This window comes from Pogoniulus pusillus, chromosome 37, assembly GCF_015220805.1.
Source record: "Pogoniulus pusillus isolate bPogPus1 chromosome 37, bPogPus1.pri, whole genome shotgun sequence".
NCBI lineage: Eukaryota > Metazoa > Chordata > Aves > Piciformes > Lybiidae > Pogoniulus > Pogoniulus pusillus.
In genome coordinates, this window is record NC_087300.1 from 6,283,359 (window position 1) to 6,299,879 (window position 16,521).

The 16,521-nt window shown below is 54.0% G+C and overlaps 1 long non-coding RNA gene across 1 annotated transcript in view; it reads right to left on the reverse strand.

The window, feature by feature from the left end:
* The window catches only part of LOC135190849 (uncharacterized), a 61,806-nt gene that overhangs the window by 4,694 nt on the left and 40,591 nt on the right, over positions 1–16,521 (reverse strand). Inside the window, exons 2-3 of the long non-coding RNA XR_010308654.1 lie at positions 9,690–9,816; positions 9,343–9,584 (exon numbers count right to left, since the gene is read on the reverse strand). This is a non-coding gene — a long non-coding RNA (uncharacterized LOC135190849). The remainder of the gene's footprint in view (positions 1–9,342; positions 9,585–9,689; positions 9,817–16,521) is intronic.

Genomic DNA, 16,521 nt, shown 5'->3' on the forward strand with positions numbered 1-16,521 from the left:
TTCAGGGAAGGGCTCCACATGTGTGTGAAACTCATTACCTGCGAGGCTCGTTAGATGTTTCCTGGCTGCTGACAAAATGTGGGCACTGCTTTGGCTCCCTTAATTAATGCATGATTACAAACTGAAATGTTTCAGTTGTATTTAGATCTGTGTTTAGTTGCTGGAGCTGAAACCCATCTTTCAGAGGAGCCATCAAAGGCCAAGCAGCTGCAACAGACAGGGCAATTAAAGATGTTTTTTTGTTCCCCTCTTGGAGCAGAGAACTTAACCTCGAGGCTCCAGCAAGGCTTCAAGATCAGCTTTGCAAGTGCTGCTCTGTGGCTGTGCTCCTCTGCTCTGTGAGGTCCCATTTTAGCAGGAAGATGAGAGCAGCCTGCCCCACCATTTGCAGACAGCCTCCTAAGACCTTCTCTGGGTGAATCTTAGAATCACAGAATCAGGCAGCACTGTAAGGCACCACAAGGAGCAGCCAGTCCCAACCCCCCTGCCATGCCCAGGGACACCCTACCCTAGAGCAGGCTGCACACAGCCTCAGCCAGCCTGGCCTCAAACACCTCCAGCCATGGGGCCTCAACCACCTCCCTGGGCAACCCATTCCAGCCTCTCACCACTCTCCTGCTCAACAACTTCCTCCTCACCTCCAGCCTCACTCTCCCCACCTCCACCTTTGCTCCATTCCCCCCACTCCTGACACTCCCTCACAGCCTCAAAAGTCCCTCCCCAGCTCTTTTGTAGCCCCCTTCAGATCCTGGCAGGCCACAAGAAGGTCCCCTGGGAGCTTCCTCTGCTCCAGCCTGCACAGCCCCAACTCTTTCAGTCTGTGCTCACAGCAGAGCTGCTGCAGCCTCTGAGCATCCTTCTGGCCCTGCTCTGGACACTCTCCAGCATCTCCACATCCCTCTTGTCCCAGGGGCTCCAGAGCTGGATGCAGGACTCCAGGTGGGGTCTCAGCAGAGCAGAGTAGAGGGGGAGAATCCCCTCCCTGGCCCTGCTGGCCACATTGCAACTTCTCTGCAGTAGATCCCATCCTGTCCATGGCAATAATCCAGCCTAAATATTTCACTGTAGGTATCAACAGCAACTCTTTAGAGTGCCCTTGGCAGGCATCTGGGTTTCCTGGAGGTGAAGCTGAATTTGCCTGGGGATTACCCAACACCTTCCTGCTGTTACCCATATAAAAGGCTGAGAGGTCTGGGACTGCTGAGCCTGCAGAAGAGCAGCCCCAGAGGGGATCTGAGCAATGCTCAGCAAGATATAAACAGTGGGGGGCAAGAGGCTGGGGCCAGGCTCTTGTCAGTGGTGCCCAGGGTGAGGACAAGAGGCAATGGGCACAAACTGGAAGCCAGGAGGTTCCATCTGAACACAGAAGAAACTTTGGTGTGAGGGTGCTGGAGGCCTGGAGCAGGCTGCCCAGAGAGGCTGTGGAGTCTCCTTCTCTGGAGAGCATCAAACTCCCCCTGGCCACTGTGATCCTGGGCAAGCTGCTGTGGGTGCCCTGCTTGAGCAGGAGGGTTGGACTGGCTGATCCTCAGAGGTCCCTTCCCACCCCCACCATGCTGGGGCTCTGTGATACCCTTGCACTCCTGAGCCCTAACCAGCAGCGAGTGGTGAGGATGAAAACATCTCAGCTGGCAGCTTGGGCTCTTTCTCACCTCTTTGCTCTAACTGTGGCTGCAGTGGAAGGGATCCAACACATTCCCCTTGACAACAAAGCCCCAGGGAAGCTGTACCAGGACAGATGAGCAGCAGAGGAGGGAAGAGCTTGGAAGAGGTGATGAATTTGCCTGAGGGCACCTCCCGACCTGGTGGCAAGGCTGAGTAGAACCGAAGTGAGTAAAGCAGGTGTGCCATCAGCCAGAGGGTTGAGTTAGCATCACTGAAGGTGAGATTTACTGCTCCTAATTTGGTTATCTAAACCCAAGTTGAGCTGGACTGTCTGCACAGGCACCAGAGAGAGCCAGGCAGCCCTGAGAGCAGTTCATCTTCTCTCAGGACAGGTACTTTGGCTAGGCCAGATGGTTCACTTGATGCTTCTGGGTAGAATAAAGCTGAAATTTCCTCCCAGCACCTTAAATCAGCAATGTAATCACAGCTGATCTTGACCTGCTGGAATAAACAAGGGCTGGGGTGTGAAAAATGGACCTGGTGTTGAAAGCACTGTTTTGACTGGGAGCAAATGGCACAGAGCTGAAACTGCCAGAGCTGGGCAGGAGCTTTGGGGAGGGAGAGCTGCAGGTTGGCAACAGCAGCCCCACGACTGGGGTTTGGGTCACAGCTTTAGAGTCATAGAATCAGTCAGGGTTAGAAGGGACCACAAGGAGCAGCCAGTTCCAACCCCACTGCCATGCCCAGGGACACCCTACCCTAGAGCAGGCTGCACACAGCCTCAGCCAGCCTGGCCTCAAACACCTCCAGCCATGGGGCCTCAACCACCTCCCTGGGCAACCCATTCCAGCCTCTCACCACTCTCCTGCTCAACAGCCTCCAGCCTCACTCTCCACACTTCCACCTTTGCTCCATTCCCCCCACTCCTGACACTCCCTCACAGCCTCAAAAGTCCCTCCCAGCTTTTTTGTAGCCCCCTTCAGATGCTGGAAGGCCACAAGAAGGTCTCTGAGCCTCTTCTTTCCAGACTGAATAACAACTTCTTCCTAACAGCCACTTTCATTCTCCCCTCTCACACTTCAAACCCATTCCTCCTCCTCCTGTCATTCCAAGACCTTGTCAGTAGTCTCTCCCCAGCCCTCCTGCAGCCCCCTGCACATCCTGCAAGGCCACTCCAAGCTCTCCTGGAAGCCTTCTCCTCTGCAGGCTGCAGAGCCCCAACTCTCTCAGCCTGTGCTCAGAGCAGAGCTGCTGCAGCCCTCTCAGCATCTTGGTGGCCTCCTCTGGACTGGCTCTAAGATCATTGCTTGGTTATCCCTGTTGGTGGGGGGAGGGAATAAATAGGAACTGTGTATTTTGAGAGGGAGGAGAAAAACTCTTCTATTTCTTGACCCTGTGCAGAAAAGGTTGAGATGAATCAATCTTGGCAGCTGTCCTGTAACCACAGGCTGTAGTTCAACCCCCTGGCTGTAAGGCTGCTCCTGGGCCTGACTGATCCAACAGCTTCCCAAGCAGATGTTCTTCCTCTTCACAGACCTCTCTCAGCAGTCCATTAAAGCTTCCTTTTCACTAACAGCTGGTTTGGAAACTACAGAGGGGAGGTGCAGGACAAAGTGGCTCTTCCTGTGACTGGCTAGGGCTGGGGGATAGGTTGGACTGGATGACCTTGGAGGTCTCTTCCAACCTGCTCGATTCTCTGATTCTCTGATTCCTCTTGTGCCCAGGTGGGAGGTCACCTTATTGCCAAGCCTGCTGGAACATGGCCTGTCAAAGCTGCTCCAGAGGAGATGACTTCCTCCAGGAGCACAAAGCCAGCATGCAAATGCTTCTGATTTAGCTCCTCGAGTGTGTGTGGGGTCCTGGAAGCCTCCCTGTCACTCTCTAATCCCTTGTGCCATGCTGCTGAAGGACAGGAGAGCCTTTCCTGCCAGTGGAGCTTGTGGGCATGAATAAACCATGAGCCACGTGGCTGCACCAGCAGCCTGCTGAGCCTGATAGTGGATGGACAGCACCTGCCAAGCAAGCCTGGAGCTGCCACAGCTCAGGCAGGACTCCCAGCTCCAACACAACTGGCTCTTGGGATGCCCCAGGAGGGTATTGCAGGGATTAGTCCACAGCTGTGGAACTGTCTGGATGGAATAGATTGGAAGATTCAGACTGGATGTTAGGAAGAGGTTCTTCAGCATGAGGCTGGTGAGAGCCTGGAATAAGTTGCCCAGGGAGGTGGTGGAAGCCTCATTCCTGGAGGCTGGATGAGGCTCTGGGCAACCTGACCTAGTGTGAGGTGTCCCTGCCCATGGCAGAGGGGTTGGAACAGGCTATGGGCAGCCTGACCTAGTGTGAGGTGTCCCTGCCCATGGCAGAGGGCTTGGAACAGGCTCTGGGCAGCCTGAGCTAATGTGAGGTGTCCCTGCTCATGGCAGAGGGCTTGGAACAGGCTATGGGCAGCCTGACCTAGTGTGAGGTGTCCCTGCCCATGGCAGAGGGCTTGGAACAGGCTATGGGCAGCCTGACCTAGTGTGAGGTGTCCCTGCCCATGGCAGAGGGCTTGGAACAGGCTCTGGGCAGCCTGACCTAGTGTGAGGTGTCCCTGCCCATGGCAGAGGGCTTGGAACAGGCTCTGGGCAGCCTGACCTAGTGTGAGGTGTCCCTGCCCATGGCAGAGGGGTTGGAACTGGCTGATCCTTCTGGTCCCTTCCAAACCTGACTGATTCCATGAATTATAGAGTTCCAGAAGAGTTCTGGTTGGAAGAGACCTTTAAGATCAAGTCCAACCACTAAGCCAGCACTGCCAGGTCACCACTGAACCATGGCCCTCAGCACCACAGCTACAGGGCTTTAAAACCTCTCCAGGGATGGGGACTGCACTACTGCCCTGGGCAGCCTGCTCCAGGCCATAGTGGCCCTTTCTGTAGGTCACTCTGGAGAAAACATCTTGCCCAGAGATGGAAGGATGGAAGCCTTCTCTTCCTTCCCAAAAGGAAGAAACCAAACCCCCAAAGAAGCCAAGGAAAGGCTCACAGGGTGCAGAAGGGTTAAGCTGATTCTTTTCTTTCCTGATTGACATTATTCAGTGTTAGCAGAGAGCCTTCAAACCAACCATTCAAACAGGTCTCTGCTCTGGTCCCTCCCAAGCCCTAACACCCTGTGAGCCTCTGAGCTGTTTTCCTCTTCGCACTGCGTTGCCTTCCCAGCTACTGCAAGAGGTGGAGAAGAGACAGGAGGTGATGTGGGAGAAACAGCTCCACTGCCTGCTGCCTCCCTCTGCAGAGCTCTGTCAGGGCTAACAACCCCCTCGTTAGGCTAATTTACAGTAACTGTGTTTTAATGGATGTTGTGGGATCCTTAGCCTTAGTATGAAAATCCTCTTATGAGTAGCAGCTCCTTTAATAACCTGGGCTGCAGAAAGTGCTCATCTATTTACATCTATTTGCATGCATTTGCATGCAAGTTGCTAATATAAACATCTAAAAAGCTCTGATGAGTTCACATGTTGAAGCCTGCCCATAATCTGGAGGATTAGGAGAGCAGGATTTGGGGGTAAGCATCGTCCCAGTGCTCAGGAGGTGACAGGTTCTAATGCATCAGAGCAGAGCTTCTTGTCTGCACTGGACAACACTCAAAGGGTTGGAGTCTGGAAGGATCCCTAAGTGGATCCTTTGGACCCCCAGCCTTGTCCAAACAGGCATAGATTGATGGTTTGGGTGGAAGGGAGCTCAAAGCTCAGCCAGTACCAAGCCTCCTGCCACAGGCAGGGACACCTCCCACTAGAACAGGTTGCTCAAGGCCTCATCCAGCCTGGCCTTGAACACCTCCAGGGAGGTTGTGGAGCACAGAAGCACCCAATGTGATCCAAGATCCCATTCTGTGCTTCTGTGCTCCACAACCTCCCTGGGAAACCTGTGCCAGTGTCTCACCACCCTCAACCTGTGCCAGTCTCTCAGCACCCTCACTGCAAACTTCTTCCTAACAGCCACTTTCAGTCTCCCCTCTCACACTTCAAACCCATTCCTCCTCCTCCTGCCATTCCCAGACCTTCTCAACAGTCCCTCCCCAGCCCTCCTGCAGCCCCCTGCACATCCTGCAAGGCCACTCCAAGCTCTCCTGGAAGCCTTCTCCTCTGCAGGCTGCAGAGCCCAAACTCTCTCAGCCTGTGCTCAGAGCAGAGCTGCTGCAGCCCTCTCAGCATCTTGGTGGCCTCCTCTGCACTGCCTCCAACACTTCCATGTGCTGCTTGTGCTGGGGGCTGCAGACCTGCCCCCAGGACTGCAGGTGGGGTGTGAGGAGAGCAGAGCCAAGGGGCAGAGTCCCCTCCCTTGCCCTGTGCCCACACTGCTCTTGCTGCACCCAGCACAGGGTTGTGTCTGGGCTGCACTCACACTGCAGGCTCCTGTGGAGTTTTTCACCAGCCCAGACCCCCAGGTCCTGTTCTTCAGGGCTGCTCTCAGCCATTCCCCACCCAGCCTGGAGCTGTGCTTGGGATTGCACCCACCCAGGTGCAGGACCTTGCACTTGGCCTTGCTGAAGTTCCTGAGGTTGGCCTGGGCACAGCTCTGCAGCCTGCCCAGCTCCCTCTGGGTGGATCCCTGCCCTCTCTCTTGCAAGTGTTACTGAAGACCAGGTTGGATGAAGCTTTGAGCAGCCTGGTCTGGAGGAATATGTCTCTGCCCATGGCAGAGGGGTTGGGACAAGATGATCTTTAAGGTCCCTTCCAACCCAAACCATCCTGTGAGGTCAGGCACTGGAAGAGGCTGCCCAGGGAGGTGATGGAGTCCCCATCCCTGGAGGGGTTGAGGAAACCTGTGGCCATGGCACTGGGGGACATGGTTTAGAGGGCATGGTGGGCTTGGGTTGCTGGTTGGACTGGATGACCTTAGAGTTCTCCTCCAACCTTTATGAGTCTGCTCTATGACCATGTGTGTTGCATGGGGTTTTTGTTCAACCTTAACTCCATGATTTCCACTGTCTGGGAGATGTTGCCACTTCCCACTGGAACTTCTAGTCCAGGGAAAAGAGGAAAAGCCTGGATGCTAATAATGAAGACCCCAGCAGGAAGCAAAGCATCCCAGAACCTCAGGGGCAGGAAGGGGCATCAAAAGAATGCTGAACCCCTCCAGATTGGCCCTTTGCATGGGGGTTGGCTTCAGCACAGCCACATCAGCTCAGCTTGGATTCAGTAACTCCCAAACTTCTCCTTCTGATGGAAGAAAAAAAAATGTGGTGTAGATGATCCTAACCACTGTGCTATTAAATCTGAAGCATGAGGCAGTGTGAATTATGACCTCATAAAAGTGATCAAGCATAACAATAACACAGGGGGGTAGGGGTGGGGAGGGGGGAAATGCAGATTTACCATCTTGAAACAACAGATTGAAGACACCACTGAAACGAAACGAGATCACTGGAATGAAACAATTTGCCTTCCCCAGGAACCTGATGGCTGAATTGGTGGATTTGCAGAGTCTTTCAAGCCTGCAGGAGAGAACTCCAAGCCTGGCATCAATAATCAGGACCAAAAGGCTGTGCCCAGGACCTCCTGCAAACTCAGCACCTTGCACCTAGAATGGGAGCTGCCTGAACAACGGCGACAAGCTGCAGACCTGGGGAGGTCTCATCTGCTGCTCTGAGATGAGAAATCCCTCTCCCAAAAGCCTGGCAGGACAAAAACACTTCCCTGAAAACACAGGAACATGGAATCATGCAAAGGTTTGGGTTGGGAAGGGACCTTAAAGGTCAGCTAGTTCCAAACCCCCTGCCATGGGGTCTCACTAGAACACATTCAACCTGGCCTGGAACACCTCCAGGGTGGAGCCATCCATTGATGGTTTGAGCTTAAAGATCATCCAGTTCCAACCCTCCTGCCATGGAGCCTCACTAGACCACATTCATCTTGGGCTGGAACACCTCCAGGGTGGAGCCATCCATTGATGGTTTGGGTTGGGAGCTTGAAGATCATCCAGTTCCAACCCTCCTGCCATGGGGTCTCACTAGACCACGTTCAACCTGGCCTGGAACACCTCCAGGGTGGAGCCATCCTTTGATGGTTTGAGCTTGAAGATCATCCAGTTCCAACCCTCCTGCCCTGGGGTCTCACTAGACCACATTCATCTTGGGCTGGAACACCTCCAGGGTGGAGCCATCCATTGATTGTTTGGGTTGGGAGCTTGAAGATCATCCAGTTCCAACCCTCCTGCCATGGGGGGACACACCTCTCACTAGAACAGGTCCCTTCAGATGCAGGTAGCAGTGGCAGGAGGAGGGACTGGGAGCAGCAAATTCGGAGGCATGCAACTGCCAGCAAAGCTTCTCCTGAGCTTGTGTGCTTCTGGGAGTGGCTCCTGCTCTGGGGACATGCAGGAGCAGCACAGCTGAGCAGTGCATGAGCCACAGCAGTGTCACTGAGTTCTGGATTCAAGGAATGGGCTGGGTTGGAAGGGACCTTCGAGATCATCCAGTTGCAAGCCCCTGCCACAGGCAGGGACACCTCCCACTAGAAGAGGTCACTCAAGACCTCATCCAACCTGGCCTTGAACAACTCCAGGGAGGGAGCAGCCACAACCTCCCTGGGCAACCTGTGCCAGTGTCTCACCACCCTCACTGGAAGAGTTTCTTCCTGACCTACAGCCTAAATTTGCACTCCTCAAGCTCCAGTCCATTCCCTCTCATCCTGCCACTCACAGTCCTTGTCAAAAGCCCCTTCCCAGCTCTCCTGTAGACCCTTCAGGCAGCCTGTTTCAGTGTCTCACTACCATTATACTGAAGAACTTCTTCCTCAGCTCCAGTCTAACCCTGCTCTGCCTCAGCTTCAAACCATTCCCCCTTGGCCTGTCTCTAGACACCCTCATGCAAAGTCCTCCTGCAGCCTTCAGGATCCCTTCAGGCACTGCAAGGCAGCTCTAAGGTCTCCCCAGAGCCTTCTCTTCTCCAGGCTGATTAATCCCAACTCTGCCAGCCCATCCCTATAGGGGAGGTTCTGCAGCCCTCTGGTCATCTTCATGGCCTCCTCTGAACCCACTCTAACACTTCAGTGTCCTTCTTGTGGTGGGGAAATCCTCTGACCACTCTCCCATTCATGGCTGCATACTGCCTAACCCTGCCCTGCTGCAGCTTGAGACTCTCCCCTTATTCCGACACTGGTTGTGTGGGAGAAGAGACCAACCCCACCTGGCTACAATCATAGAACCAAGCAGGTTGGAAGAGAGCTCCAAGCTCAGCCAGCCCAACCTAGCACCCAGCCCTGCCCAACCAACCACACCATGGCACTAAGTGACCCAGCCAGGCTTGGCTTCAGCACCTCCAGCCACACAGACTCCACCACCTCCCTGGGCAGCCCATTCCAATGCCAATCACTCTCTCTGACAACAACTTCCTAACAACATCCAGCCTGAACCTGCCCTGCCACAGCTTCAGGCTGTGTCCCCTTCTTCTGCTGCTGCTTGCCTGGCAGCAGAGCCCAACCCCACCTGGCTACAGCCTCCCTGCAGGCAGCTGTAGACAGCAATGAGCTCTGCCCTGAGCCTCCTACCCCAGACCTGCATGCTCTGAAGGCTAACTGGGAACATCCTGCAGCATGCAGCCAACCTCATTTCCCCCATCCTTTTTCTGCCCCTTCCATCTCAACCACTGCTAATTTAGTGCTGATCTCATCAGCAGCTGAATCCATCTGCAGGATGGATTGGGAAGATTAAGATCCCTATTGATGAGCTCCTGGCCCAGGCTTTGCGCCTTCTCTCTCACCTCTCATCTGGGATCAGAAGAAGCAGATGAAGTGCAGAGGTTCTCCTAAGAAGGGCTCTTTCCTCTGAGATTTCCAGTCCTGGTTTCCAGAGTCAGGGAGTCTGAACAGCTCAGGGAAGCAGAGAACTCAGCAAAGTTCAGAGAGCTGGGCTGGGATTATCAGTGATCCAACAACCTTCACCTGGCTCTCAGACAGATCCCCAGCAGAGTCACTCCCTGCACCTGGCTCCTGCTGCCTTTTCCTGCAGGTGGACACTTTGTGAGCTAAGCTCAGCCCCAGGGAAATAAAGCAAATGAAAGAAAGGTGGTGATGTAAGAGGCAATAAGCACAAACCCAGGCAACTTACAAAGTGAAGTGTTAAAGGGTAGCTCCCCCAGAGCCAGCCTCTCACGGGCACCAGCGCTGATTCCATGCACTCCAAACCTTCCTGGCTGCCTCCAGAGTCCTCAGAGCTGCTGAAATATCCAGGAGAGCTGCAGAGATAACCAACAGAAGACTCTATCAGCTCCCTCAGATGCTCAGCCCAGCTGTACAGCTGCCCACATTGCCAGGCTTCTCTTTACAAAGGCTGCAAAGGTCCAGGCTCTTTTGCAATGGGAGCTGGCATTGTGTGTGCTGGCAGAGCTTGGCAGGGGGCTGAGGCTGGAGAGCCTGCTGCTGCTGGAGGTGAGCACAGCAGCCAAGGGTCCTCCAGGTAACAGATACACTTCTCCAGCAGTTGGTGATAGCAGAAATTGCCATCAGAAGGACAACTGTGGAATGAAATAAAAGCCCAACCCTCTGGAGGCTCTACCTCCAGATTCCAACTGGGACAGTGCAGAGCTGCTGTGGTGCTGCTGAGGTCTCTGGGAAAAGCAAGGTGAAATCATCTGGATCAGTTTAGATCATGTGGAGCCACCATCCCTGGAGGTGTTCAAGAGAAGACTGGGTGAGGCAGTTAGTGCCATGGTCTAGCTCACTAGCAGGACTGGGTGCTAGGTTGGTGTATAGGGTTAACACTCCTGGGGGAGTGACCCTGAACCTGACCCTAGGGGTCTTGGCCCCTCCTCAGGGGTGGGCCACACTCCAGGTGATGGTTAGCCCACTCCCCCCCACTTCCTGCGGTATAAAAGAGGAGCACTTCCTGCTCCTCACTCTCTTGCTCTTTTCTCCTTTACCTGCGTTCATGATCACACACACACTGATACTGCATACCAGCCACGAGGCAGAGACACCATCACTCTACTCGGGTTGTATCCATCCCTGTTTTGTATTTTGCTGTTTTCCCTTCCTTATCCTTTGTAAACTCCCCTACCTCCAATCCCTTTTTCTAAGTTATTGTTAAACTTTTCCTTTTTAACTTCCAAATCGAGTGAGATTGATTTATTGGGGTGTCCCTACCTTTATCTCTCTCTCCCTGTCTTTTGGGGAAAGGAGGGGGAGGAGGGGAGGGCACTCAATAAACTCTATAAATTCTATAAATTGTCATTGGGTCTACCAAATTTATAAGAGTCTCTGGGAACCTGCATTTGAACCCAAGACAGTTGGACTGGATGATCTTGGAGGTCTCTTCCAACCTCACTGATTCTATGATTCTATCACTGAGAGCTGGCTTGAGGACTTGGATACCTTAGGGACACAAAGATGCTGAGGGGCCTGGAGCATCTCTGTGAGGAAGGAAAGCTGAGAGACCTGAGGCTGGAGAGCCTGCTGCTGCTGGAGGTGAGCACAGCAGCCAAGGGTCCTCCAGGTAACAGATACACTTCTCCAGCAGTTGGTGATGGCAGAAATTGCCATCAGAAGGACAACTGTGGAATGAAATAAAAGCCCAACCCTCTGCCTCCAGATTCAGTTTGGGACAGTGCAGAGCTTCTGCTCTGGTGCTGCTGAGGTCTCTGGTAAAAGCAAGGTGAAAGCATCTGGATGATCACTGAGAGCTGGCTTGAGGATACCTTAGGGATACAAAGATGTCTGGAGCATCTCTGTGAGGCAGGAAAGCTGAGAGCAGAGCCCTGGGGGTGTTGAGCCTGGAGAAGAGCAGCCTAAGAGGGGATCTGATCAATGCTCAGCAAGAGATAAAGAAGCTGTGGGGGGCAAGAGGCTGGGGACAGACTCTTGTCAGAGGTGGCCTGAGAAAGGACAAGGGGCAAGGGGCACAAACGTGAACAAAGAAGGTTCCATCTGGAGAGAAGGAGAAAATCCTCTGGTGTGAGGGTGCTGAGCTCTGGAGCAGGCTGCCCAGAGAGGTTGTGGAGTCTCCTTCTCTGGAGAGATTCCAACCCCTCCTGGCCATTCTGATCCTGGGCAAGCTGTTGTGGGTGCCCTGCTTTAGCAGGAGGGTTGGACTGGGTGGTCCCCAGAGGTCCCTTTTCCAACTCCCCACTTTGTTTGGCTTCTGAGATTCCTCTTATGCTTCTGATACCCAGGATTCAGCCTCTGCCCCCTGCCAACCTTGCTGAGCCACGAGGCAGTCCCTGGGGCACCTCTGCCTCACCTCACCCTGCTTCTCTTGAGCCATCCCCCTGGCACCATCTGGGAATCTGATAAAAGCTGCTATCACTTTTCCTCCTCAACCCTCCTGAGCCAGCCCATCACAGCTTTGCTTTTGAGCATCTCACAGCCACAATATTATGTCCCCATCAATTACCACTATTAGGTTAGTGCCAGCAATCTAGTCCTTGGGGTGGCATCTTTAGTGCTATTAAGAAGCAGCAGCAGCAGCAGCAAGAGGGGCTCTGCTCATCTCCCCCTCCCTGCAAGTGAAAGCCTTTATTGGAGACTCCTTCCACTATTTCATTACTTCTCAGACACATGCTCTGGGAATGTCAAAATGTTAGGATCTCCTGGAACAAAGTGATAAACACAGCTGACATGGAATTAAACACTGGAGCACCTAGAGAGCCAAAGCTCTTTATTTGGGTGCCTGTTACTATAGCTGCAAGCTTGGCAGATCTACCTCCACCTCCCTGCCTCTCCCCAACAAAACCCAACAACAGCACAAAAAAAAACCCTGCCTCAAGCCCCAACAACAAAATCAAACAGAAATAAAGCTGATATATAATAATCATGGAATGGGTTAGGTTGGAAGGGAGCTCAAAGCTCAGCCAGTTCCAACTCCCTGCCATAGGCAGGGACACCTCCCACTAGAACAGGTTGCTCAAGGCCTCATCCAGCCTGGTCCTGAGCACCTCCAGGGAGGTTGTGGAGCACAGAAGCACAGAATGGGATCAAAGATCACATTGGGTGCTTCTGTGCTCCACAACCTCCCTGGGCAACCTGTGCCAGTCTCTCACCACCCTCAACCTGTGCCAGTCTCTCACCACCCTCACTGCAAACAACTTCTTCCTAACAGCCACTTTCACTCTCCCCTCTCACACTTCAAACCCATTCCTCCTCCTCCTCTCATCACAAGACCTTCTCAATAGTCCCTCCCCAGCCCTCCTGCAGTTCCCTGCACATCCTGCAAGGCCACTCCAAGCTCTCCTGGAAGCCTTCTCCTCTGCAGGCTGCACAGCCCAAACTCTCTCAGCCTGTGCTCAGAGCAGAGCTGCTGCAGCCCTCTCAGCATCTTGGTGGCCTCCTCTGCACTGGCTCCAACACTTCCATGTCCTGCTTGTGCTGGGGGCTGCAGAACTGCCCCCAGGACTGCAGGTGGGGTGTGAGGAGAGCAGAGCCAAGGGGCAGGATCCCCTCCCTTGCCCTGTGCCCACACTGCTCTTGCTGCACCCAGCACAGGGTTGTGTCTGGGCTGCACTCCCACTGCAGGCTCCTGTTGAGCTTTGCATCAGCCCAGACCCCCAGGTCCTGTTCCTCAGGGCTGCTCTCAGCCATTCCCCACCCAGCCTGGAGTTGTGCTTGGAAATGTGTGTGTGTGCTCTGTCTCTGCTCTGGGATGGATGTGCTTGGTGTGGGTGGCCAGCTGACTTCAGCTAATTAATTTTGGTGTTGGTATTTATTGGCTCTGATTAGTTATGCAACAAAGAGGCTGGGAGAACAAACCATGTCAGTGCAGCTAATTGGAGATAACACAAGAGCCAGCCAAAGCAGGCATTGTTGTGTTTGCTGCCTGAAAAGGAGACCTGCTGCTTGTAAATCAGCAAAATGCTGTTGAGGTCTCCAACCTGAGGATATCAAGCAAAGGCTGGAAAACAGCAGAGCCTGTGAGCTGCTTCTGGTTTGCTACAGGTTTTAGTGGAGTAATGATGGAGCTGGTGTGAGAACTGTGGTGGATCATAGGATGCAGTGAGTCAGAAGGGAACCTCTTGGGTCCAGCCTTCTTCATTTGGAAGGTCTCTTTGTGTACTGCCTCCTGCAGTCAGCAGGAACATAGAATCACAGAATCAAGCAGGTTGGCAGAGAGCTCCAAGCTCAGCCAGCCCAACCTAGCACCCAGCCCTGCCCAACCAACCACACCATGGCACTAAGTGCCCCAGCCAGGCTTGGCTTCAACACCTCCAGCCACACAGACTCCACCACCTCCCTGGGCAGCCCATTCCAATGCCAATCACTCTCTCTGACAACAACTTCCTAACAACATCCAGCCTAGACCTCCCCTGCCACAGCTTCAGCCTCTGTCCCCTTCTGCTGCTGGCTGCCTGGCAGAAGAGCCCAACCCCACCTGGCTACAGCCTCCCTGCAGGCAGCTGCAGGCAGCAATGAGCTCTGCCCTGAGCCTCCTCTGCTGCAGGCTGCACACCCCCAGCTCCCTCAGCCTCTGCTCACAGGGCTGTGCTCCAGGCCCCTCCCCAGCCTTGCTGCCCTTCTCCAAACACCTTCCAGCACCTCAACATCTCTCTGCAATTCAGGAGCCCAGAACTGGGCACAGCACTCAAGGTGTAGGTCAGGTTGCTCGGAGCCACATCGAGTTTGACACTGAATGTCTCCAGGCATGGAGCCTCCACCACATCCCTGGGCAACTTCTTCCAGTGTTTTGCCACCCTCATTGTGCAGAACTTCTTCCTGATGCCTAGCTTAAATCTCCCCTGCTCCACTTTCAAACCATTGCCCCTTGCCATATCCCCACAGGTCCTTCTGAACAGCCCCACCCCAACCTTTCTGTAGATCCCCCTCAGATCCTGCAATGCTGCTCTAGAGCTCCCTGAAGCCAGGGTGGATAGCCTCAATTCTCTCAGTCTGTTTCCACCAGAGAGGTTTTCCAGCCCTCTTTTCTCTCCAAACCCTCCAAGGCTCTGCTGCTCAGACCCCCCCAGCAACCCCAGCTTAGGCAAATCACAGTGCATAAACTGATCCCAGCTGGGCAGCCACCTCCTGCCACAGCTCCTGCCTTGCTTCTTGTCCTTTTAGGAGCCTGGGCAAGCATTTGCACCTGCCCCTCACATCCCCAGTGGCTTCATGCTCAGTCTCCCCCACCACACCAGCTCATAGCAGCAGCCCAGCTCTAGTCTAGCCCTGGGATTGTGCTGCCAACACATTTCACAGCCTCTGGTGTGCTCACATCCTGCATGAAGAAGGGCAGTGCTACTCTCACCACTTCCCAGTGAGGATCCAGCCTCTCGGAGCAGCATCTGATAAGGTCTGTCAGGGTGCTGAGGCACCTACAGATGCAAACAGATGCCTGCTGCTGCATCCTGGATGTCTAACGTGGCCAGGATGTCTTCTTGCCTACAGCTGGAGCTCCAGGGTCTCAAACAGCCCTTCAAACCAGAGCCTCAGGCTGAGAGTCACCTGGCATGTGGCAGGTGAGATGGCACCTCCCAGAGGCACTTCCCTGTCATCCAGGTGTGACAAACCCAACCTCTGCTGACTCTCTTCATGCTGGCAGCTCAGGTGCACCACTCAATGCTCTCACACATCCTACAGACTGCTGAGGCACTGAAGAGCTTTGGAGGCACTTCTCTGGCTGGGTTCCCTATCCTCTCTTCTCCCCACAGACACCACCAGCATTGGAATCCTCCTGCTTCCAACCACCAGCATTGGAACCCTCCTGCTTCCAACCACCAGCATTGGAATCCTCCTGCTTCCAACCACCAGCATTGGAACCCTCCTGCTTTCAACCACCAGCATTGGAACCCTCCTGCTTTCAGTCACCAGCATTGGAACCCTCCTGCTTTCAGCCACCAGCATTGGAACCCTCCTGCTTTCAGCCACCAGCATTGGAACCCTCCTGCTTCCAACCACCAGCATTGGAACCCTCCTGCTTCCAACCACCAGCATTGGCACCCTCCTGCTTCCAACCACCAGCATTGGAACACTCCTGCTTCCAACCACCAGCATTGGAATCCTCCTGCTTCCAACCACCAGCATTGGAACCCTCCTGCTTCCAACCACCAGCATTGGAACCCTCCTGCTTCCAACCACCAGCATTGGAACTCTCCTGCTTTCAGCCACCAGCATTGGAACCTTCCTGCTTTCAGCCACCAGCATTGGAACCTTCCTGCTTTCAGCCACCAGCATTGGAACCTTCCTGCTTTCAGCCACCAGCATTCTGTAGCCTCCTGATTTAAACCATCAATATTCTGCACCCTCTTGCTTTCAACCATCAACATTCTGCCCCCTCCTGCTTCCAACCACCAACATTCTGCACCTTCCTCCTTTCAGCCACCAACATTCTGCCCCATCCTGTTTCCAACCACTGACATTCTGCCCTCTCCTGCTTCCAACCACCGACATTCTGCCCCCTCCTGTTTCCAACCACTGACATTCTGCCCCCTCCTGCTTCCAACCACCAACATTCTGCCAGCAGTGAGCACGAAGCAGCCTGGCCTGCTGCTGCCCTTCACTCCCCACACTGTTTGTTTCTTCCTGGAGAACAGACCCTGCTAATTCATGTTAATTGGACTGGCACAGGTATTTTTCTCCCCTGCCATGTGCCCCCCACCTCCTGCTGTGAAATCAACCTGCCTTTGTCATCTCCTAGGGCTGCCTGCAGCCTGTTGGAGCAACTGGAGCTGTGGCATGCTGAGGAGTTGCCTTTTCCCCCTCCTTCTTTCTTTTTTCCTCCCCCTTTCCTGCAGGAGAAGCTTGCCTATTTGAGTAGATCTGAAGGCTCACTGAGCCACGATTGCAATTCCCTTTTGTTTAGTGATTTAGCCAGAAACCTCCATTTATGAGGCTGGCTGCCCCTGGGGGCACCAGAGCAGGCTTCTTTCCCTCCCCTTTTTGATGCCTTCCATACACTGTTCTGGGGAATAAAAAGCAGGAAGAGGCATTTGAGGTCCTCCTGCCTGTGCTCTGTGCAC